This window comes from Bubalus kerabau, chromosome 8 (genome assembly GCF_029407905.1).
Source record: "Bubalus kerabau isolate K-KA32 ecotype Philippines breed swamp buffalo chromosome 8, PCC_UOA_SB_1v2, whole genome shotgun sequence".
Classification (NCBI taxonomy): domain Eukaryota; kingdom Metazoa; phylum Chordata; class Mammalia; order Artiodactyla; family Bovidae; genus Bubalus; species Bubalus kerabau.
The window spans coordinates 102311568-102336698 of NC_073631.1; the positions used below are offsets into that span (position 1 = coordinate 102311568).

Sequence of the window (25131 nt, forward strand, 5' to 3'; positions counted from 1 at the left end):
AATAGGCTCCAGGTGGGCGTGAACTGGGGGAATGCTACTCAACACACCTCAGCACCCAGTCCCAGCAGACACCTCTAGCAGCCTGGCAATTTCACAGATCTGCAGCTGGAGAGTCCCTCATCATCGTTTGCAGGAGCTTAGAGATGGTGGATGGCATCACCAACTCATTGGACATGAGTTTGGGTGAACTCCGGGAGGTGGTGATGGACAAGGAGGCCTGGCGTGCTGCGGTTCATGGGGTCGCAAAGAGTCGGACACGACTGAGCCACTGAACTGGACTGACTGAAGGAAGCAGAACATTTGGAATGACCTTCAGGCACTCTGTGACAGGCTCCAGTGTGTGGCTCCCTCCCCAGATGTTTGGCCTCGGGGCATCCTCCACATTCCAGCTCCCCCTTTTCTCAACCTTTGCCATCATACTCACCCTAAACAAGGGGTCCGGTGATTTTCCTTTGACCAGTTCTTCCCCCTCTGGGATACTCTGGCTCTGATGTGCCCCACCTCTATCAGGTGCGCATGGCAAACGAGGACCATTCTCTGGAGCCTCATTCTCAGAATCTCCCCCAATCTGGCCCCACATCCATGAGATGGTTGGCTGGATTAGGGGTGCTTCCCAAGGCCCAAGGGAATCAACCCCTAATGAGCACCGCTAACAAACTACATGGGTGATTTTCTGCTGGGGTGGGGATATGCAGGAAGAACACAAACCCAGGAATGTACTTTTAGGGGAAGAGGTAAGGGGGAATCAGGTTAGCTGGTGTCATTGTTAAGGGAATGAGAAACACTTGCTAAATTAACATAATGCTGTTTCTTTTCAAAATGATCCCCAAATAGCTAACCAATATTCCTTGTTCCTATGGCATTCCCTCCCCCAAAGGCAATGATCATGACCAATTTCTCATTCAGTCATCCAGAAATATTCTCCAGCTACTTATATAATCTATCAAATACAAACGGTATTCCTAGGTGGTGCTACTGGTAAAGAATCTGCCTGCAATGCAGGAGACCCAGGTTTGACCCCTGGGTTGGGAAGATCTCCTGGAGAAGGAAATAGCAACCCACTCCAATATTCTTGCCTGGAAAATCCCGGGGACACAGAAGTCTAGCAGGCTGCAGTCCATGGGATTACAAAGAGTCAGGCACAACTGAGCACACACACATCAGAAGCAAATGGTAGCCCACCATACAGACTGCTCTGGACCGTGCTCTTTTGAAATAATGTGTCCCACAGAGAAGAAGCCCATTCCTTTTATTGGAAGCAGCTGCAGAGTATTCCATGGGTGGGTGCATCGTGGTATAATTCATCATCCTCTGTTGAGGGCATTTGGATAAAGCTTTAAGATTGCCCCTGTTTCGCCCATGGGTTCTTAGAAATCCCCAGGAGAGGAGAGAAGCCAGTTCTACTGTATCCAGGAGAAGCCTTCTGGAGACGGTAGAGTACGGAGTCGAGTGAAATGGAAATGGACTCCCTGCCCCTCATTGCTTGTAACTTCCTGGCTGGAAGCTGGAGGAGAAGATACTGCTGAAGAGATGTGGGGGAGAAGCAGAGGGAGGAGGCATGCCTGAGATGGTGGGGCCATCTCCCCCGCCTGAGGCCTGGAGCCCTCAGATAAAACTTGAATCCTCTTCTCCCGGTGTTTTGCAGGAACCGGACCTTTCTGTCGACAATGAGATGATAATGTTGAGGTGCACGGAGACGTTTGACGATGAAGATCTGTGATGCGGGAGGGCTGGAAGCAGGAGGGGATGGAGGAGGCTGGTGGTCTCCGGCTTTGAGTTCTGGCAGCCCAAGTTGCCCCTGCCTTGGCGTTTTGGAGTGGGCTGCCCTGAAAGCATTTTGATGGTTGTAGTTTCTGGTTGTTATAAAGTATTTAAGAATAGTGGGGTTGTGTGTCAGTCTTTCGGGGTTGTTTTGAATGAGGCGCTGGCCTGCTGCAGGACACACACATGCTCCCGCTGTGCTCCTCTTCACGGGGTACCAGATGCACCCGAGGACCAGGCCGTGAGTCTGTCAAGAACAGGACGGCCAGGATGTGTCCCATGACACTGGGCACTTGCAGCACACCTGCTTCCGGGCACTGTGCTGATGGGTTCTAGAAGCTCTGGCGTCCACCCCACATCCCGCAAGCTCTAAAAGCCCAGGAGCAATGCTGACCTCAGTCTTGTGCTCCAGGACACAAAGGCAGAATCAGTCTTATCTGCTTCTTCTGACAATAAAGACTCCTGAATGGAGTCCATGTCAGGTCCCACAGTGCTCGCAATGCTTTTTGCTGAGGCTGCTGGGCAGAATGCATCAGTGCACTTGGGCCTGTGTACTGGGGGTGACGGTTATTGTTACATGTCAGCTTGGCAAGGCCATGGTACCCAGGTACTTGGTCACACATTTTTATAGATATTTCTATGAAGGTTTTAGGGGTGTGTGTGTGTGTGTGTTTTTAGAAGAGATTAACATTTAAATCAGCAGACTTTGAGTAAAGCAGATTACCCTCCATAGTGTGGGTGGGCCTCATTGAATAAGTTGAAGGACCAAACAGACCACACTTGCGATCCCTTGGCCCTGAATTCTCCAGGCCAGAGTTCTGGAGCCGTTCACCTTGGATCATCCCAACCCAGGGATCGAACCCAGATCTGCCATATTGCAGGCAGATTCTTTACCAGTTGAGCCACAGAGGAAGTCCAAGAATACTGGAGTGGGTAGTCTATCCCTTCTCCAGCAGAGCTTCCCAACCCAGGAATCGAACCAGGGTCTCCTGCATTGCAGGCAGATTCTTTCCCAACTGAGCTATCAGAGAAGCCCTAACCTCCCTCAGGAAGAGGGAATTCTTCCAGTGACTGCCTTCAGATTCCAGCTGCAATTCATCCCAGCCTGCATGGCCTGCCCTGCAGACTTCAGACTTGCCAGCCTCCACAATCACCTGAACCCAATCCTGAAGTCAATCTCTCCATCTGCCTTCCCCATATGTGTGTGTGTGTATATATATATATGTGTGTGTGTGTGTGTGTGTGTGTGTGTGTGTATGTATGTATATATATCTCTCTGTAGACATATATGTATATACATAGATATATGTATATACACACCCCCTATTGGCTCTGTCTCTCTAGAGAATCCTGACTAATCCACTGAGGATGCAGAGAGAGCAGGCTCACCTGCTCTGAACAGTTTATAAATCATGGCAACAGCGGCTCCCCTCCACTGAAGGCCTCTCCAAGGCTTTGGCTGTTTCACGTCCCTGTGAGAACCTGAAGTGCAGGTTAAGTCTTAGGGTCCAAACCTGGTGCCATCTGACCCACACCCCCAGTGCTCACTGCCTCACCATACCATCCTGTGATGCACAATCTGACTCCAAGGACTAGCACTGGGCATATGCAGGGAGTGTAGCTTTGCAGACCCTTCAGTGTTTACAGGGGCTTCCCAGGTGGCACTAGTGGAAAAGAACCTGCCTGCCGAAGCAGGGGAGGTAAGAGAGGTGGGTTCCATCCCTGGGGGCAAAGATCCCCTGGGGGAGGAAATGGCAACCCACCCCAGTATTCTTGCCTGGAGAGTCCCATGGACAGAGGAGCCTGGCGGGCTACAGTCCATAGGGTTGCACAGAGTCGGACACGACGGAATGACTTAGCACAAGCTCAGCGTTTCCCAGTGGCAGGGACCTGGAGGGGAGGGGCCTAATTGGGAGGAATCTGGATGGGAGGGGTCAGCAGGCCTCATACTTCTTTGCGGAAGAAGAGAAATGTTACTGTCACCTTTCAGCTAACAGCCCCATCTCTGTTCCCTACCCCACCCAAAGCCTCTGCGTCCCAATGAATCAAAATACTGCCTATCTTTTCACCTTGCTAATAGTTTCCTTTGATGTGCAGAAGCTTTTAAGGTTAATTAGGTCCCATTTGTTTATTTTTGCTTTTATTTCCAATATTCTGGGAGGTGGGTCATAGAGGATCCTGCTGTGATGTATGTCAGAGAGTGTTTTGCCTATGTTCTCCTCTAGGAGTTTTATAGTTTCTGGTCTTACGTTGAGATCTTTAATCCATTTTGAGTTTATTTTTGTGTATGGTGTTAGAAAGTGTTCTAGTTTCATTCTTTTACAAGTGGTTGACCAGAGTTCCCAGCAAGAAGATAATAGCAAATGAAGCAACTGACAAACAACTAATCTCGAGAATATACAAGCAACTCCTACAGCTCAACTCCAGAAAAATAAATGACCCAATCAAAAAATGGGCCAAAGAACTAAATAGACATTTCTCCAAAGAAGACATAAAGATGGCTAACAAACACATGAAAAGATGCTCAACATCACTCATTATCAGAGAAATGCAAATCAAAACCACTATGAGGTACCATTTCACACCAGTCAGAATGGCTGCAATCCAAAAGTCTACAAGTAGTAAATGCTGGAGAGGGTGTGGAGAAAAGGGAACCCTCTTCCACTGTTGGTGGGAATGCAAACTAGTGCAGCCACTATGGAGAACAGTGTGGAGATTCCTTAAAAAACTGGAAATAGACATGCCTTATGATCCAGCAATCCCACTGCTGGGCATACACACTGAGAAAACCAGAAGAGAAAGAGACACGAGTACCCCAATGTTCATCGCAGCACTGTTTATAATAGCCAGGACATGGAAGCAACCTAGATGTCCATCAGCAGATGAATGGATAAGAAAGCTGTGGTACATATACACAATGGAGTATTATTCAGCCATTAAAAAGAATACATTTGAATCAGTTCTAATGAGGTGGATGAAACTGGAGCCTATTATACAGAGTGAAGTAAGCCAGAAAGAAAAACACCAATACAGTATACTAACGCATATATATGGAATTTAGAAAGATGGTAACAATAACCCTGTGTACGAGACAGCAAAAGAGACACTGATGTATAGAACAGTCTTATGGACTCTGTGGGAGAGGGAGAGGGTGGGAAGATTTGGGAGAATGGCATTGAAACATGTAAATATCATGTATGAAATGAGTTACCAGTCCAGGTTCGATGCACGATACTGGATGCTTGGGGCTGGTGCACTGGGACGACCCAGAGGGATGGAATGGGGAGGGAGGAGGGAGGAGGGTTCAGGATGGGGAACACATGTATACCTGTGGCGGATTCATTTTGATATTTGGCAAATCTAATACAGTTATGTAAAGTTTAAAAATAAAATAAAATTAAAAAAAAAAAAAAAAAATACTGCCTAGAGGCTTTCTGTGCGGACACTGGGCTGCCCTGGTTTGTCCTGGTTTACCCTGGAGACGGGAGGGCTGACAAGTTGTAAGGATGTAGCTTGAGGCTAGACCTCGCTGACTCGCTGACGGAGGTCACAGCACACTTGCCCTGGCCTTAATCTAACACTTATCTAACTCTGCCACCACGTGTGGGATGCAGAGACGCTCAGGTCGACAGGGTACCTCCCATGGTGGGTGGGGCGAGGAGCACACTGGGTGGGGGCGGTGCAGAAGGAGCCTTCTCACATCCGGGTGTCTGTGGCCCTCCGGGGCCCCTCTTCTGAGTCCCAGGGGCAGAGCGAGAGGTCGCGCACTCCCACCTCGCCTTCCCTGGGCCAGAAGGGGAGGTACTGGGCGCAGGAGGACGTGCAGAACCTGGTGCCGATCCCCCAGGGGAGGCCGTAGACCTCCAAGGCCTTCGTAGTCTCCTCAGACTCCTCCTGGACTTGATTCCATGCCAGAAGGCCTCTCTCCTCCAGACTTCCTAATAGGAGACAGAGAGCGAGGTCAGGACTGGGCCCCAAGGGAGCTGGCGGACCTGGGCAGGAGGAGCGTCTGGAGAGGCCAGTTCACAATGCCTTGATCCAGCCGGCAGCTCGTCCTTCTCCTTCTCCCAGCCCACCCCAAGAATCAGCTCAACTCAACTCCACCCAATTCAACTCAATGGATGTGAGAGTTGGACCACAAAGAAGGCTTGAGCGCCAAAGAACTGACGCTTTAGAGCTATAGTGCTGGAGAAGACTCTTGGGAGTCCCTTAGACAGCAAGGAGATCCAACCAGTCAATCCTAAAGGAAATCAACCCTGAATATTCATTAGAAGAACTGATGCTGAAGCTGAAGCCCCAATATTTTGACCACCTGATGAGAAGAGCTGACTCACTGGAAAAGACCCTGAAGTTGGGAAAGATTGAAGGCAGGAGAAGGGGACGACAGAGGATGAGGTGGTTGGATGGCATCACCTACTCGATGGAAATGAGTTTGAGTAAACTCCAGGAGTTGGTGATGGACAGGGAGGCCTGGCGTGCTGCAGTCCATGGGGTCACAAAGAGCCAGACATGACTGAGTGACTACACAACAACAACTCAGCTCATCACCAGGAGTTTTCTGAGCCCTAGGGTATGACCTTCTATGAACCATTGTTCTTTCCTCCTCTTCCGGAGTGGACCTTTCAATGTTTCTATGTTTCTGGAATGCAGGTGTCTTTTATATTTGGTGGAGAGAAGAAATGTGGAAAACAGAATAAGCAGGAGTTATTACAGAGGTCCTTTCAAGAAACTGTCGGAGGACCAAGAAGGGCACGGAAAGCCACCAGTGAAGACAACTCTGCACCCTTCCCCGGACACATCCTCAGCACTGATGGGTTTGGTGTGCTCACCACCACACTCAGTGCCCTGTATTGTAAGGGTCTGTGGTTGTGTCTCCCTTTCCTACGAGCCTGTCAGGCTCCAGAAGGCCGGGCATGTCCTGCTGCTCTCTGTACGCTCAGTACAGAGCACCTGGAGCACAGCACACCAGTTATGGCTTTTGTTGGGATATGAATCTATACTGTGTTCTCTCCCTCCCCAGCTAGACTGCAGGCTCTAAGAGAGCTGGGGCTGTGCCTTTTGCGCTTTGCTTCTGGTATATTTCCCACCTTAGGGTCCTTCTATGGGCTGAACTGTACTCACCCACCCACCCCCAAAATCATATGTTGAAGCCCTAAGCAGCCTCCTCACGTTCCCCAGAATGTGACTATATTTGTACACAGGGACTTTAAATCACCCCACCCAGACCCTGGACCCGCTCAGGGTATGCTCTGCCCAGCCTCACATGGGAACTGGGGCTAGGGAAGCAATGCAGCTGGTCCTAATGCTGCCCGTCTACCCACACTGCCAGCTTACAGGGCAGAGATGAGCCCTACCAGGGATGGTGTTGTCCAACAGGAATCCCAGAAATCCACCAAGAAACATGCCCGTGGTCAGCAGCACCTGGATGACTTGGTCCAGCTGAAGAATCCCTACAGGGAGGCAAAAGTGACAGGGATTACAAAATGGGCAGAGGATCTTGACAGAGACTTCCCCAAAGAATATGTCCAGATGACCAACGAGTACATGAAAGGTGTTCAGCATTGCTGACAGCAGGGAAATGCAAATCAAAACCACAGTGAGGTAGTCATCTCACACCTGTGAGGATGGCTTTTCCCAGAAAGAACTGAGAAGTGTTGGCAAGGGTGTGGAAAAATAGAAACCCTTATGCATGGGGAAAGAGTGGAAACAGTGGAAACAGTGTCAGACTTTATTTTTGGGGGCTCCAAAATCACTGCAGATGGTTATTGCAGATATGAAATTAAAAGACGCTTACTCCTTGGAAGAAAAGATCTGACCAATTAGTGTATTGAAAAGAAGAGATATTACTTTGCTAACAAAGGTCCGTCTAGTCAAGGCTATAGTTTCTCCAGTGGTCTTGTATGGATGTGACAGAGAAGGCAATGGCAACCCACTCCAGGACTCTTGCCTGGAAAATCCCATGGATGGAGGAGCCTGGAGGGCTGCAGTCCATGGGGTCGCTGAGGGTCGGACACGACTGAGTGACTTCACTTTCACTTTTCACTTTCATGCATTGGAGAAGGAAATGGCAACCCACTCCAGTGTTCTTGCCTGGAGAATCCCAGGGACGGTGGAGCCTGGTGGGCAGCCGTCTATGGGGTCGCACAGAGTCGGACACGACTGAAGTGACTTAGCATTAGCATGCATCATTGATGGGAATGTAAATTAGTGCAGCCATATGGAAAACAGCATGGATGTTCCTTAAAAAATTAAAAACAGAACTACCATTCAGTTCAGTCACTCAGTAGTGTCCTACTCTTTGCAACCCCATGAATTGCAGCACGCCAGGCCTCCCTGTCCATCACCAACTCCCGGAGTTCACCCAATCTCACATCCATCGAGTCGGTGATGCCATCCATCCATCTCATCTTCTGTCGTCCCCTTTTCCTCCTGCCCCCAATCCATCCGAGCGTCAGAGTCTTTTCCAATGAGTCAACTCTTTGCATGAGGTGGCCAAAGTTCTGGAGCTTTGGAAAGCCCCATATAAATTCTCTCACTGTGTCCATTGTTTCCCCAGCTATTTGCCATGAAGTGATGGGACCAGATGCCATGACCTTCATTTTTTGAATGTTGAATTTAAGCCAGCTTTTTCACTCTCCTGTTTCTCCTTCATCAAGAGGCTCTTTAATTCCTCTTTCCTTTCTGCCATAAGGGTGGTGTCATCTGCATATCTGAAGTTATTGATATTTCTCCCAGAAATCTTGATTCCAGCTTGTGCTTCATCCAGCCCGGCATTTCACATGTACTCTGCATATAAGTTAAATAAGCAGGGTGACAGTATGCAGCCTTGATGTACTCCTTTCCCAATTTGGAACCAGTCCATTGTTCCATGTCCAGTTCTGACTGTTGCTTCTTGAGCTGCATACAGGTTTCTCAGGAGGCAGGTAAGGTGGTCTGGTATTCCCATCTCTAAGAATTTTCCACAGTTTGTTGTGATCTACACAGTCAAAGGCTTTACCTTTAAAGTAGTCAATGAAGCAGATGCTTTTCTGGAATTTTTTAGCTTTTTTGATGATCCAGTGGACAACCCTGGATGGCCCATTCTCTGGGAGGCTTTCTAGACACCAGGACCCAGGCATGGAAAACTACTGTCGCCTCATCCAGTCCTTCCAATTCACAGACGAGCCCAGTGTGTGGGAGGACCTATCCAGGATGCCTAGTTCCTGCTCTAAGGACTGCATCCCTTATCACAGATTTTTTTTTTTTTTTTCCAAAATCTCGGCCCTTTGGTCTCTAGTTTATTGTTGACCCTCCAGGCTTCTCAAGTGGAGTTTAGTTAAAAGGCAGGTGCTTGGCTATTACGCTAGACCCACTGAATCCGAGTCTTGGAGGGGATGGCTCAGAATCTGTGTTATTAACAAGCACCCCAAGTGACTGGTGTGACTGCAAGGGAGTCCCAAGGTGGAGTGAGGTTGGGGCAGGGACGTGGGAGGGAGCGGGTTGACTGTGGCATATCCACCCTGGGAGTGGACTCTCTGCAACCTAACCCCCGAGCCCCTGAACCTCTGTTCCCCTGGAATGAAACTGCTAGATTGTGGATGCTGGGCTCAGTCTGTCCCTTGGGCGGTGTAGATGAACCCTTTCCTGTGTAAACAGAGGCTCACCTCTGGCTGTTGCCTCTCCCGCCTAAGCTCCCACCCTCTTTAGAAAGAGGAGACCGTGGTCCCCAGTGCTTCCCCTCTCTCAGCCACTCTCTGGGGTTGGCAGTTTTTTCTGGGTGGTCAAGAACTTCATATTTATCTCCTGTAAAGGTCACCAAGCAGAGACCCTGGGTTTGGGCCTCAGCTTTAACATGCACCCCTTTGGGGACAAGAGGTAAGTAGCTTTTCTATCCCTCGGCAGTCCAGAGCAAACATCAGAGTGTGGCGGATTTCTGACACGTGAAGTTTTGTGGTTTCTTTCAGATCCTTTTTGAAGATGCCTTCGATGTGGCAGGTTTCCTGGACAAAAGTGAGGGTCCAGGCACATCTAGTCCCAGGTGAGGAGGGGTATGAGACTGTGTGGGTGTGTGGGTGTCCCTGTTGGGTGTTTAGGACCCTCTCCCTTGCAGCCTCTCAGAGGGGAGCATAATTCAGTGGAAGTTCTTGGAAATCCACTTTTTCCTGTGGTTCAGAAAGGCTGGTCCTAGGATTGTGCCATTGCCCTGGGGAGGATCTTCTCTGGGGCTTCTTCAGCAGAGACAGTTCTCCCGATGTGACCCAGGGCTGAGATACATCAATGAGTTGTCAACTCTAGGTGGTTTGCACTGTCTCCTGGGGTGAGGTGGCCGTGGGTGGGTTTCAGCAGTCAGTCTGGTTTGAGAGGTGGACAGAGAGAGTCTGGGCCAACGTGGAAACAGGCCCCATGCCTGAGCCTTGGGGTGAGTGACAGAGTCTCTGAGCTGCACAAGGGGAGAAGCTGTTTTCACAGTGCTGATGGGAAGGATGTAGAAGGAGGGATGACCCCCTGAAGTCAGAAGAGCATCTGGGGAGATTTTAAAACAAGAAGCAGCTTGGTTTTTTTAAACACACACACACACAAACACATAAAAAACAGTTGTGTTTTCTCAGAAAGAGAGAGTTTAGGACTAAAATGCCCTTGCTACTTTGAAAAGCTGTGGTCTTACAGCCTAAAGGCACAGCCCCCTCAGATACCTGGTTAAAAAGAGGCGACCAGTGGTTAAGACTCCACACTCTCAAAGCAGGGGGCCGGGATCGAGCCCTGGTCAGGGAAGTAGATCCTGCGTGCTGCTAGTAAGACCCACACAGCCAAATAAACAACATTTTTTTTTTCTTTAAGAAGCAAGAACATGTAGCTTTCTGCCTTGGGAATGAGGTCACATTCATGTTCTCATGATCCCAAAGAACATCTCCATTCGTTCTGAGGCCTGTGGCTCCAGCCCAGAGCCCTGGTGGCCTGCAGGCAGATGAGAGGTCAGCAACTCAGCTGCCATCCCCCTCCCCCACCCCAGCCCAGCCAGACGTGCCCAAAATCTCAAAGCGATTTTCCGTGGTAACTCTTCCCGGCTGTATAAAGTTTGATTTTGGGAAACCGGCTGGAGACAGAGATTGCTATCTCTTTGTTGGGCTTGGGCTATGTAAACAATTTCTTTGAAAAGTGGCCAAAGTGTACTTAGTAAATAATTTTGTTAACTCCTCACCCTGCTGGTGGAACAGAAACCAACCAATCACGAAAAAAAATTTTTTTTTTTTTTTTAATCTTTCCCTAGAAAAGGCAGAGGGTTGCTGCCAGGGTTCCCAAGCTGACAGTGAGGCCTCATTCCAGCAGGAACTGAGGTCAAAGCACCACTAGCTGTCTGGCCTGATTCATAGTCCTGTTGGTAGGCTTCTCCCCTTGTTCCAGGAAACAGCAGGAAAAGAATCCTCAGGGCAGCCGTCTGTGCCAGGGCTGGCGTTTCACTTTAGACCTCCTGAGCCAGAGGCATGTCAAGGGACTGACCTCGATCATGCCCTGTGCTTCCTGAGCCTTGGAGGTCATGGGTTGGAGCACAGCCTGACTTTGGGTGGAGAGGAAATCTTGCTCCTTGTTCCCCAGGCCACAGCTCAGAACACTGAACTAGGACCCATGGGCCAGCCTCCCTGTAGTCTTGCTTCCCCAGCAGCTTCCAGACATGATGCTGGAACTGGGGCTATGCAAACCTTCCACAGAAGGCGCTGGGCCACCTTCTGGAGGGTCCAGCTGTGTGCTTCAAAGTGTTTGGTTCTCACTGTAATCCAGACATTTTTAGAGGGTGCAAGCAGAGGTGGAGATTGAGGGCAGGATGAGAAGCGGGCAACAGAGGATGAGATGGTTGGATGGCATCACTGAATGAACGGACATGCATTTGAGCAAACTCCGTGAGATGGTGAATGACAGCGAAGCCTGGCATGTTGCAGTCCATGGGGTCACGAAGAGTCAGATACGACTTAGTGACTGAAGAGCAACAACAAAGCAGAGATAAAAAGTTAGTTTTACCTTTAACTGCTGTTTCTTCCTCCTTTCTGCCCTTAGTTCCTAGCTGGCTGTTTGCAACTCAAAAAATCCCGAGGACAAGTTTCAGCTGTATGTGCATATCATCGATTTTTTCAAAGGCTTTTGCTGTGTTAGCACTCAGTTCAAACAGGTAGGATGGAGCAGGGTGCAGTTAGGCCTTGGCTCGCCTTGCCTCAGATGGTGGGCTTGGAGGGGAGCACTGGCTGCAGCTCCCCCAGTTCACACCACGGGGGGACGCTCTTCCATGGATAGTTGACTTTAGTCTAATGCATCTTGTGAAGGAGGATGTCCAGGGAAGAGGCAGAGGGATGCTCTTCAGGGCGCATCCGAGCCTGGGAGCCTCGAGACAGGGACCAGACCTTAGAGGCCTGGCCCTTGGCAGGCATTCCTACATGTGTGATTCCTCGATGCCTTTTCAGAGGCTGAACTAGTTCATCATTTTCTGAGATGCTGGGGTTATATTTGCCATCAGCTTTTGAAGGATATTAATTCTGCTTCCAAAAAGCTGACTGTGCAGCCCACAGTGAACATGCATTGTGGGGGTCTTGGTTAGAAGGTCCATTCCTGGAAGTTTCCATGGAGGGAGGGGGTTATTGATGAGCTGCCAAGGAGACAGCCCCTTTCAGATTCAGAGCCATGGATTTTTCCCACTGATTTAGGAAAAATATAGCTGTTTATTTTAAAAGGTACGTGATAATGATGAAAATGTCCAAAAATAATCAGGGCTGCTTTTCAAAGTGGCCCTTTTCCTGCTTACCCTTCACTTCCCTCTGCTGAGACCACTTGGAGCCAAGGCCGATTCCTGCAGTTTGCTCTCTGCACCCCCCACCAACCCTTGGCCGCCAGCCCTGACCACCGAGTCCTTTTCTCTGGGCACAGTGAAGTCAGGTCACTTTACCAAGGCTTTGAGAGCAGATGGACGGGACAGTCTTTGTTTTCCCCACTTCATTACTTACACATAGGAGGAGAGAAAGAACTGGCAGGACTGGAGCTCATGTAAAGCAGAGGCGCTCAGACTTGACTCACCTTGGGAGCTCATTGGAATGCAGATTCCTGACGTCCCCACACTCAAGATTTCCATTCGGTGTTGTGAGATGTGGCCCCAGGAATCTGTGTCTTGAACAAGCTGCCCAAGACTGTCCTCATGTGGGAGGCCTCAGGCCTTGGTACAGGGTGTGTAAAGAGGGCAACTGCATTCTCTTCCCCATTCAACCCAGTACCTGTATTGGTTTCCTAGGACTCATGTAACAAATTACCACAAACTCAGGGGCTTAAAACAACAAAAATTTATTCTCCCAGAAGGCCCAGTTTCGGTGTTGACCCGCCATGCTCCCCCTGAAAGCTCTAGGGGAGAATGTCTCCTGCCTTTTCCTAGCTCCCGGTGGCTCCCAGCAGTGCTGGAGACCCCTGCACTTGTAGCTGCATCGCTGCCTCCGTCTTCTGTGATCTCTGTGTCCTCTCACCGTGTAAGGACACCTATCGTTTGGATCGAGGGCACACCCCAAATCCAGGATGACTTCAGCTTACAGCCTTAGTTAATCACATCTGCACAGACTCTAGTTTCAAATAGGCTCCAGGTGGGCGTGAACTGGGGGACTGCTACTCAACACACCTCAGCACCCAGTCCCAGCAGACACCTCTAGCAGCCTGGCAATTTCACAGATCTGCAGCTGGAGAGTCCCTCATCATCGTTTGCAGGGGCTTAGAGATGGTGGATGGCATCACCAACTCATTGGACATGAGTTTGGGTGAACTCCGGGAGGTGGTGATGGACAAGGAGGCCTGGCGTGCTGCGGTTCATGGGGTCGCAAAGAGTCGGACACGACTGACCAACTGAACTGGACTGACTGAAGGAAGCAGAACATTTGGAATGACCTTCAGGCACCCTGTGACAGGCTCCAGTGTGTGGCTCCCTCCCCAGATGTTTGGCCTCGGGGCATCCTCCACATTCCAGCTCCCCCTTTTCTCAACCTTTGCCATCATACTCACCCTAAACAAGGGGTCTGGTGATTTTCCTTTGACCAGTTCTTCCCCCTCTGGGATACTCTGGCTCTGATGTGCCCCACCCCTGTCAGGAGGGCATGGCAGATGAGGACCATTCTCTGGAGCTTCATTCTCAGAATCACCCCCAATCTGGCTCCACATCCATGAGATGGTTGGCTTGATTAGGGGTGCTTCCCAAGGCCCAAGGGAATCAACCCCTAACGAGCAGCGCTAATGAACTACAGGGGTGATTTTCTGCTGGGGTGGGGATATGCAGGAAGAACACAAACCCAGGAATGTACTTTTAGGGGAAGGGGTAATGGGGAATCAGGTTAGCTAGTGTCATTGTTAAGGGAATGAGAAACACTTGCTAAATTAACATAATGCTGTTTCTTTTCAAAATGATCCCCAAATAGCTAACCAATGTTCCTTGTTCCTATGGCATTCCCTCCCCCAAAGGCAATGATCATGACCAATTTCTCATTCAGTCATCCAGAAATATTCTCCAGCTACTTATATAATCTATCAAATACAAATGGTATTCCCAGGTGGCGCTAGTGGTAAAGAATCTGCCTGCAATGCAGGAGACCCAGGTTTGACCCCTGGGTTGGGAAGATCTCCTGGAGAAGGAAATAGCAACCCACTCCAATATTCTTGCCTGGAAAATCCCGGGGACACAGAAGTCTAGCAGGCTACAGTCCATGGGATCGCAAAGAGTCAGGCACAACTGAGCACACACACATCAGATGCAAATTATCACCCACTATACACACTGCTCTGGACCGTGCTCTTTTGAAATCATGTGTCCCACAGAGAAGAAGCCCATTCCTTTTATTGGAAGCAGCTGCAGAGTATTCCATGGGTGGGTGCATCGTGGTATAATTCATCATCCTCTGTTGAGGGCATTTGGATAAAGCTTTAAGATTGCCCCTGTCTCGCTCATGGGTTCTTAGAAATCCCCAGGAGAGGAGAGAAGCCAGTTCTACTGTATCCAGGAGAAGCCCTTCTGGAGATGGTAGAGTACGGAGACTAACGAAATGGAAATGGACTCCCTGCCCCTCATTAGTCGAAACTTCCTGGCTGGAGCTGGAGAAGAAGATACTGCTGAAGAGATGTGGGGGAGAAGCAGAGGGAGGAGGCATGCCTGAGATGGTGGGGCCATCTCCCCCGCCTGAGGCCTGGAGCCCTCAGATAAAACTTGAATACTCTTCTACTGCTGTTTTGCAGGAACCGGACCTTCCTGTCGACGATGAGATGATAATGTTGAGGTGCACGGAGACGTTTGACGACGAAGATCTGTGATGCAGGAGGGCTGGAAGCAGGAGGGGATGGAGGAGGCTGGTGGTCTCCGGCTTTGAGTTCTGGCAGCCCAAGTTGCCCCTGCCTTGGCGTTTTGGAGTGGGCTGCCCTGAAAGCATTTTGATGGTTGTAGTTTCTGGTTGTTATAAAGTATTTAAGAATAGTGGGGTTGTGTGTCGTTCTTTCGGGGTTCTTTTGAATGAGGCGCTAGCCTGCTGCAGGGCACACACATGCTCCCACTGTGCTCCTCTTCACGGGGTACCAGATGCACCTGAGGACCAGGCCGTGAGTCTGTCAAGAACAGGACGGCCAGGATCTGTCCCATGACACTGGGCACTTGCAGCTCACCTGCTTGCAGGCACTGAGTTGATGGGTTCTAGAAGCTCTGGCGTCCACCCCACATCCTGCAAGCTCTAAAAACCCGGGAGCAATGCTGACCTCAATCTTGTGCTCCAGGACGCCAAGGCAGAATCAGCCTTATCTGCTGCTTCTGACAATAAAGACTTCTGAATGGAGTCCATATCAGGTCCCACAGTGCTCGCAATGCTTTTTGCTGAGGCTGCTGGGCAGAATGCATCAGTGCACTTGGGCCTGTGTACTGGGGGTGACGGTTATTATTACATGTCAGCTTGGCAAGGCCATGGTACCCAGGTACTTGGTCACACATTTTTATAGATATTTCTATGAAGGTTTTAGGTGTGTGTGTGTGTGTGTGTGTGTGTGTGTGTGTGTGTTTAGAAGAGATTAACATTTAAATCAGCAGACTTTGAGTAAAGCAGATTACCCTCCATAGTGTGGGTGGGCCTCATTGAATAAGTTGAAGGACCGAACAGACCACACTTGAGACCCCATTGCCCTGAATTCTCCAGACCAGAATACAGGAGCCTTTCACCTTGGAACATCCCAACCCAGGGATCGAACCCAGGTCTCCCATATTGCAGGCAAATTCTTTACCAGCTGAGCCACAGAGGAAGTCCAAGATACTGGAGTGGGTAGTCTGTCCCTTCTCCAGCAGAGCTTCCTAACCCAGGAGTCGAACCAGAGTCTCCTGCATTGCAGGCAGATTCTTTCCCAACTGAGCTATCAGAGAAGGCCTAACCTCCCTCAGGAAGAGGGAATTCTTCCAGTGACTGCCTTCAGATTCCAGCTGCAATTCATCCCAGCCTGCATGGCCTGCCCTGCAGACTTCAGACTTGCCAGCCTCCACAATCACCTGAACCCAATCCTGAAGTCAATCTCTCCATCTGCCTTCCCCATATGTGTGTGTATATGTATATATATATATATATATATCTGTAGACATATATGTATATACATAGATATATGTATGTACACACCCCCTATTGGCTCTGTCTCTCTAGAGAATCCTGACTAATCCACTGAGGATGCAGAGAGAGCAGGCTCACCTACTCTGAACAGTTTATAAATCATGGCAACAGCGGCTCCCCTCCACTGAAGGCCTTTCCAAGGCTTGGGCTGTTTCACGTCCCTGTGAGAACCTGAAGTGCAGGTTAAGTCTTAGGGTCCAAACCTGGTGCCATCTGACCCACACCCCCAGTGCTCACTGCCTCACCATACCATCCTGTGATGCACAATCTGACTCCAAGGACTAGCACTGGGCATATGCAGGGAGTGTAGCTTTGCAGACCCGTCAGTGTTTACAGGGGCTTCCCAGGTGGCACTAGTGGAAAAGAACCTGCCTGCTGAAGCAGGGGAGGTAAGAGAGGCGGGTTCCATCCCTGGGGGCAAAGATCCCCTGGAGGAGGAGATGGCAACCCACCCCAGTATTCTTGCCTGGAGAGTCCCATGGACAGAGGAGCCTGGCGGGCTACAGTCCATAGGGTTGCCCAGAGTCGGACACGACGGAAATGACTTAGCACAAGCTCAGCGTTTCCCAGTGGCAGGGGCCTGGAGGGGAGGGGCCTGATTGGGAGGAATCTGGATGGGAGGAACCTGCATGGGAGGGGTCAGCAGGCCTCATACTTCTTTGCGGAGGAAGAGAAATGTTACTGTCACCTTTCAGCTAACAGCCCCATCTCTGTTCCCTACCCCACCCAAAGCCTCTGCCTCCCAACGCATCAAAATACTGCTTAGATGCTTTCTGTGTGGACACCAGGCTGCCCTGGTTTGCCCTGGTTTACCCTGAAGACGGGAGGGCTGACACGGTGTAAGGATGTAGCTTGAGGCTAGACCTTGCTGACTCGCTGACGGGGGTCACAGCACACTTGCCCTGGCCTTAATCTAACACTTATCTAACTCTGCCACCACGTGTGGGGTGCAGAGACGCTCAGGTCGACAGGGTACCTCCCATGGTGGGTGGGGCGAGGAGCACACTGGGTGGGGGCGGTGCAGAAGGAGCCTTCTCACATCCGGGTGTCCTGGGCGCTCCAAGGCCCCTCTCCTGAGGAGTCCCAGGGGCAGAGCGAGAGGTCGCGCACTCCCACCTCGCCTTCCCTGGGCCAGAAGGGGAGGTACTGGGCGCAGGAGGACGTGCAGAACCTGGTGCCGATCCCCCAGGGGAGGCCGTAGACCTCCAAGGCCTTCGTAGTCTCCTCAGACTCCTCCTGGACTTGATTCCATGCCAGAAGGCCTCTCTCCTCCAGACTTCCTAATAGGAGACAGAGAGCGAGGTCAGGACTGGGCCCCAAGGGAGCTGGCGGACCTGGGCAGGAGGAGCCTCTGGAGAGGCCAGTTCACAATGCCCTGGTCCTATCGGCAGCTCATCCTTCTCCTCCTCCCAGCTCATCCGAAGAATCAGCTCAGCTCAACTCCACCCAACTCAACTCAATGGATGTGAGAGTTGGAAAATAAAAAAGGCTTTAGTGCCAAAGAACTGATGCTTTAGAGCTATAGTGCTGGAGAAGACTCTTGGGAGTCCCTTGGACAGCAAGGAGATCCAACCAGTCGATCCTAAAGGAAATCAACCCTGAATATTCATTAGAAGGACTGATGCTGAAGCTGAAGCTCCAATACTTTGACCACCTGATGAGAAGAGCTGACTCACTGGAAAAGACCCTGAAGCTGGGAAAGATTGAAGGCAGGAGGAGAAGGGGAAGACAGAGGATGAGATGGTTGGATGGCATCACCTACTCAATGGACATGAGTTTGAGTAAGCTCCAGGAGTTGATGATGGACAGGGAGGCCTGGCATGCTGCAGTCCATGGGGTCACAAAGAGTCATAGGTGACTGAGTGACTGAACACCAACCACAACTCAGCTCATCACCAGGAGTTTTCTGAGCTCTAGGGTATGACCTTCTATGAACCACTGTTCTTTTCTCCTCTTCCAGGGTAGACTTTTCTATGTTTCAAGGTTTCTAGAATGCAGGTGTCTTTTGTATTTGGTGGAGAGAAGAAATGTGGAAAACAGAATATCAGAATAGGCAGGAGTTATTACAGAGGTCCTTTCAAGAAACTGTCGGAGGACCAAGAAGGGAGCACAGAAAGCCACAAGTGAGGACAACTCTGCACCCTTCCCCGGACACATCCTCAGCACTGATGGGTTTGGTGTGCTCACCGCCACACTCAGTGCCCTGTATTGTAAGGGCCTGTGGTTGTGTCTCCCATTCTTACAAGCCTGTGAGGCTCCAGAAGGCCAGGCATGTCCTGCTGCTCTCTGTACGCTCAGTGCAGAGCACCTGGAGCACAACACACCAGTTATGGCTTTTGTTGGGATATGAATCTATACTGTGTTCTCTCCCTCCCCAGCTAGACTGCAGGCTCTAAGAGAGCTGGGGCTGTGCCTTTTGCGCTTTGCTTCTGGTATATTTCCCACCTTAGGGTCCTTTTATGGGCTGATCTGTGCTCACCCACCCACTCACAAAATCATATGCTGAAGCCCTAACCACCCTCCTCAGGGTCCTCAGAATGTGACTATATTTGTAGACAGGGACTTTAAATCACCCCACCCAGACCCTGGACCCGCTCAGGGTATGCTGTGCCCAGCCTCACATGGGAACTGGGGCTAGGGAAGCAACGCGGCTGGCCCTAATGCTGACCGTCTACCCACACTGCCAGCTTACAGGGCAGAGATGAGCCCTACCAGGGATGGTGTTGTCCAACAGGAATCCCAGAAATCCACCAACAAACATGCCCGTGGTCAGCAGCACCTGGATGACTTGGTCCAGCTGAAGAATCCCTACGGTGGAGACAAAAGTGACAGGGATTACAAAATGGGCAGAGGATCTTGGCAGAGACTTTCCCAAAGAAGATGTCCAGATGACCAAAGAGTACATGAAAGGTGTTCAGCATCGCTGACAGCAGGGAAATGCAAACCAAAACCACAGTGAGGTAGTCATCTCACACCTGTGAGGATGGCTTTTCCCAGAAAGAACTGACAAGTGTTGGCAAGGGTGTGGAAAAATAGAAACCCTTATGCATCATTGATGGGACTGCAAATTAGTGCAGCCATATGGAAAACAGCATGGATGTTCCTTAAAAAATTGAAAATAGAACTACCATTCAGTTCAGTTCAGTCACTCAGTCATGTCCGACTCTTTGCAACCCCATGATTTGCAGCACGCCAGGCCTCCCTGTCCACCCATATGATCCAGCAATTCCACTTCTGGATATTTATTCAAAGAAAATGAAAACACCAACTCAAAAAGACACACGCACAGCCACATTCACAGTAGCATTATTTACAACAGCCAAGATATCGAAACAACCTAAGTGTTCTTCAGTGGATTAGCAGTTAAAGAAAATGTGTATGTTTACAATGGATATTATCCAGCCACAAGGAAAAGAATGAAATGTCGCTATTTACACAACATGGATAGACCTTGAGGGCACTGTGCTGTGAAATAAATCAGAGAGAGAAAAACAAATATGTATGATCTCACTTATTATATGTAGACTCTTAAAAAAAATTAAAACTCATAGAAAAAGAGATCAATTTGCAATTACCAGAAGCGGGATGTGGGAGAAGAAGGAGGTGCTGGAGGAAGGTGATCAAAAGGTACACACTTCCAGTTATGAGACAAGGATGAGCAGTGTAATGTACAACATGAAAACTATGGTTAATGCTGCTGTATGTTAACCATACAGTTCTTAACAGAATAAACCCTAAGAGTTCTCACCACAAGGAGAAATGTTTTTCTTTTTTCCCCCACTTCTTTTTATTGTATCCATGTGAGATGATGGGTGTTAACTAGACTTATTTTGGTAATCATTTCACAATGGATGTACATAAAAATTTTATGCTGTATACCTGGTATCATACAGTGATGTATGCCAGTTGTATCTCAACAAAACTGGAAATAAGTAATGGCGATGTAATGTACAACATGGTGACTATAGTTAATTTAAAAGAAGTGACAGGAATTTCCGGGAACCAAGGGCCCCACCGGCTCTGCTCCTGGAATGGTCACAGTCTAGAGGATGGAGAATCACCTGTGTGGAGCCTCTCTGGGTTCTTGTTCACCCAGTTGGGAATGGCAAGCCCACAGAAGATGGAGAAGCCGAAGATGAAGAGGTTTCTGGGTGAGTTCAAGTCCACGTACTGCAAGAGAGAGGCCCGGAGCCATCAGCACCTATACTGAACACCAAGCACCCCACTAAAGTGCCCCCTGTTCGCCCACCACTGGAGGCTGGAGGGGGAGGTTGGATTCAGAGGGCACAGGCTCCCAGTCAAGTCCCACTCCCCCCTGGCCCTGAGAGCTGAGTGGTTTGGATAATCCGATCCAAACGGATCCAATTTTGTTTTTCAGAAGTTTGGATGTTCCTGGTTACTTCTTCCCTCCATTTGGGGCCGGTGCATTTGGACTGGAGGATGCCCTTCTCCTCCCTTGTCCCCGGGCTGTTCCATTCATCTCCATCCCCATGGGCTCCTCTCAGGAGATGCAGTGCTGCTGCTTTTCCAAGGGTGCTTTGCCTCACCTGGAGATTGGAAATCCCCACGGCAGTGATGACCCCGAACATCACCAGGAACATGCCTCCGATCACGGGTGTCGGGATGGTGGCAAATGCAGCCCCGATCTTCCCAAATATGCCCATCAGGAGCAGCACGCAGCCCGCAGCGACAATCACCACCCTGCTTCCTACCTGCAGCACGCAGGGAGAAGGGACAAAGATGGTGGCTGAGCTCCAACCAGGCCACATGCCCTGGAGACCTCTGCGCTCTTCCTGGGGAATCACAAACAACAGCTCCAGGGGACCTGCAGGAGGAGCCCCTCTACGTCTCATGGGGCTAGGGAAAGGATGAGGGTGTGATCTTGGGTCCCAGCCTCTGCCCTCACCTCTCCTCTCTGCTGCTCTCATACCTATCTTCAAGTCCTGACTCCAGTGCTCCTTCTCCGGGCAGCTTTTTGTGAAGAAGTGGCAAGAAGTCTCTTTTGGGAAGGAGTGGCCCAATGCTTAAGAATGGAGTTTGAGAGCCAGTTCCAACTCTGCCTCTAACTAGCTGTGCGGCTTTACGCATGTTATCTAACCTCTCCAAATATCAGCCTTCAAATTTATCAGGTGGAATTAATAATACTTACTTCACAAGCTTATTATAGGAGGCCAGCATTACCCTGGCAGTACCAAAGCCAGATAAGGACACTACAAGCAAAGAAAGTACAGGTGAAACTTGAACAATGATTTGGAACTGTGTAGGTTCCTTTACCGGAGAAGGCAATGGCACCCACTCCAGTACTCTTGCCTGGAAAATCTCATGGACGGAGGAGCCTGGTAGGCTGCAGTCCATGGGTTCGCGAAGAGTCGGACACAACTGAGCAACTTCACTTTCATGCATTGGAGAAGGAAATGGCAACCCACTCCAGTGTTCTTGCCTGGAGAATCCCAAGGATGGGGGAGCCTGGTGGGCCGCCGTCTCTAGGTTGCACAGAGTCAGACACGACTGAAGCGACTTAGCAGTAGCAGCAGGTTCTTTTACATGCAGATATTTTTCAACAGTAAACACTGCAGCACTAAACAGTCCATGGTAGGCTGAATCTGTGAATGTGGAACCCTGGATATGATGGAACCACAGATATGATGGAACCACAGATATGATGGAACCACAGATATGAGGGAACCACGGATATGGACGGACCACATGTACAAAGATCCAACTATAAGTTATGCAAGGGCTTTTGGCTGTGAGGAGGGTTGGTGCACCTAATCCCACCCCATTTCCCATATTATTCTAGGGTCAACTGTACAGACCAATATCCTTGATGAATATAGATAGAAAAACTATCAACAAAATATTAGCAAACCTAATTTAACAGCACATTAAAAGGATCATACACCATGATCAAGTGGAATTTATCTCTGGGATGCCAGGATGTCTCGACATATGCAAATCAGTAAATGTGATACACCACATTAATAGAATGAAAGATAAAAATATATGATCATCTTAACAGATGCAGAAAAAGCACTGGACAAAATTGAACATCCTTTGTTGATTAAAAAAAACCTTTCCACAAATCAAATAGAGAAAGAATGTAGCTAAAGGCAAATATAAAAAGCCCACAACTCACATCATGCTCAAGGCTGAAAGGTGGGAAACTTTTCTTCTACGATCAGATCAGAACCAAGACTAGGGTGACAACCTCACCACTCCTATTCAACACATTACTGGAAGTCCACAGCCATAGGAACCAGGTAACATAAAGAAATAAAAGGCACCCAAATAAAAAGGTAGGAGTAAAATTATCTTTATTTGCAGATGATATGATCTCATATGTGGAAAATCCTAAGACTCCACTAAGAAACTGTTAGAACTAATCAGTGAATTCAGTAAAGTTACAGGATATAAAATCAATGTACAGAAATGTCACATTTTCCCACACTAATAATAAAACATCTGAAAAAGAAATAAAACATACCCATTCATAATAGCATCAAAAACAATAAAATATTTAAAGATGAATTTAAACAAGGAGGTGGAAACTATAAGACTTTGAGGAAAGAAACTGAAGAAGACACAAATAAATGCAAAGGTATATTATGTCATGACTTGAAGAATTAGTATTGCTAACTGTCCATATTACTGAAGCCATCTACGGATTCAATGCAATCCGTATCAAATTTTCAACAGCATTTTCACAGGAATAGAAAAAAAATGCTAAATGCTTACGTATAGTAGTATAGTGTCAGTTGTTCAGTTGTGTCCACTCTTTGCAACCCCATGGACTGTAGCCCACCAGGACCCTCTGTCCATGGAATTCTCCAGGCAAGACTACTGGAGTGGGTAGCTGGTCCCTTCTCCAGGGGATCTTCCCAACCCAGGGATCAAACCCAGATCTCCTGCATTGCAGGGGGATTCTTTATCATTTGAACCACCAGGGAAGCCCCTAAAATGCTTATGTAAACACAAGAGATGCCAAATATATAAAGCAATTCTGAAAAAGAAAAATAAAGCTGGAGGCATCTCAATTCCTGATTTCAAACTATACTACAAAACTATAGTAATCAAAACAGTATGGTGCTCGCATAAAAACAGACACATACACCAAGGGGACAGAATTGAGAGCCCATAAATAAGTCCATGCATATATGGGCAATGTTTGACAGGGCTTCCCAGGGTGCAAGCTTCATCCCTGGTCATGGAAGGAACATCCCACATGCCATGTGGTCCAGCCAAAATGTAAAAAAAAAAAACAAAGAAATGAACAAAAACATTAAAATGATACTCCAGGGTAGTTTGTTTTGTAGGAATAAAAAGCTCTGGGGATCTGTTGCACAGCATTGTGGGTGGATACACTTAATAGTACTGAACTGTACACTTCAAAAATATTAAGATGGTAGATTTTATGTTATGTGTCTTCTACCGCAATGTTTAAAAATTTTAAGATACTCCAATGTCAACAACTTGAAGTCTGTTAATGCAGTGATAGAGTAGCAGATTTCACCTTTGCTTAGTTTTCTTCCCAGCTTAAGAGCACATTGACCACTGACTGCCACCTGGCGGCTGGTGAAGGTTGACACGCTCAGCGAGGACCAGCAGCGGCACAACCAGGGCACCAGCCACATCCTCTGGCCACATGGAGTGGCTGAAGGGCATGCCCCCGCTATTCAGGGCCTAACAAAACATGGTCCACTGGAGAACGGAATGGCAAACCACTTCAGTATTCTTGCCTTGAGAAGACCATGAGCACAATTTATTTAACTGACTTCATAAGAAAACATGTGATAAGAATTTACCACATCAGCAGGCCTCCCTCGCCTGCCCGCTGCAGCTCTTAAAGTTATCCTATATTAATAAAGCTACTTCTTGCCAATCAAAAAAAAAAAAAAAAAAAGAATTTACCACATCAAAGGAAACTTCTGTTTTGTTTACAAGCCTAACAATGAACTGTGGGAACTAAGCATGAATCTAAGCACAGTGAATCAACTTTTCAGGTTCAACCAACGCCCTTTGGATACACTGATGATCTCATGAACGGCAGGTCATCCCAAATCCTACCACCACAGAATTTACCATGCAGCCCTGGGTCTCTTTTGGTCTCAGGACTGACATCTGGGCTGTTGTGACATCCCATCACACCCTAGAGAAGTGATGGGAAGCCTCTGACCAACCTAATTCCTCCCGCCACACCTCCACTTGTCCCCCACTTCCCACCCCACCAACTAGGAAAGAACCAAAAACTAGTGAAAGGCAAAGGAGAAAAGGAAATATATACCCATATGAATGCAGAGTTCCAAAGAATAGCAAGGAGAGATAAGAAAGCCTTCCTAAGTGAACAATGCAAACAATACAGGAAAACAAAAGAATGGGAGAGACTAGAGATCTCTTCAAGAAAATTAGAGATACTAAGGGAACATTTCATGCAAAGGTGGGCACAATAAAGGACAGTATGGATCTAATAGACACAGAAGATATTAAGAAGAGGTGGTGAGAATACACAGAAGAAATGGCACCCCACTCCAGTACTCTTGCCTGGAAAATCCCATGGATGGGGGAGCCTGGTAGGCTGCAGTCCATGGGGTTGCGAAGAGTCAGACAGGACTGAGCGACTTCACTTTGACTTTTCACTTTCATGCATTGGAGAAGGAAATGGCAACCCACTTCAGTGTTCTTGCCTGGAGAATCCCAGGGATCGGGGAGCCTGGTGGGCTGCCATCTATGGGGTCACACAGAGTCGGACATG

The 25131-nt window shown here is 48.8% G+C and overlaps 1 protein-coding gene and 2 long non-coding RNA genes across 4 annotated transcripts in view; 2 read left to right on the top strand and 1 right to left on the bottom strand.

Annotated features, from left to right (window-relative positions):
* The window catches only part of LOC129659535 (solute carrier family 23 member 1-like), a 246646-nt gene that overhangs the window by 84725 nt on the left and 136790 nt on the right, over positions 1–25131 (bottom strand). The gene's annotated exons all lie outside the window — the stretch shown is intronic.
* On the top strand, positions 1309–1880 carry LOC129659541 (uncharacterized). Its single transcript, XR_008718116.1, has 2 exons — positions 1309–1432; positions 1646–1880. It is a non-coding gene; the product is annotated as an uncharacterized LOC129659541 (long non-coding RNA).
* On the top strand, positions 14541–15217 carry LOC129659539 (uncharacterized). Its single transcript, XR_008718113.1, has 2 exons — positions 14541–14770; positions 14983–15217. It is a non-coding gene; the product is annotated as an uncharacterized LOC129659539 (long non-coding RNA).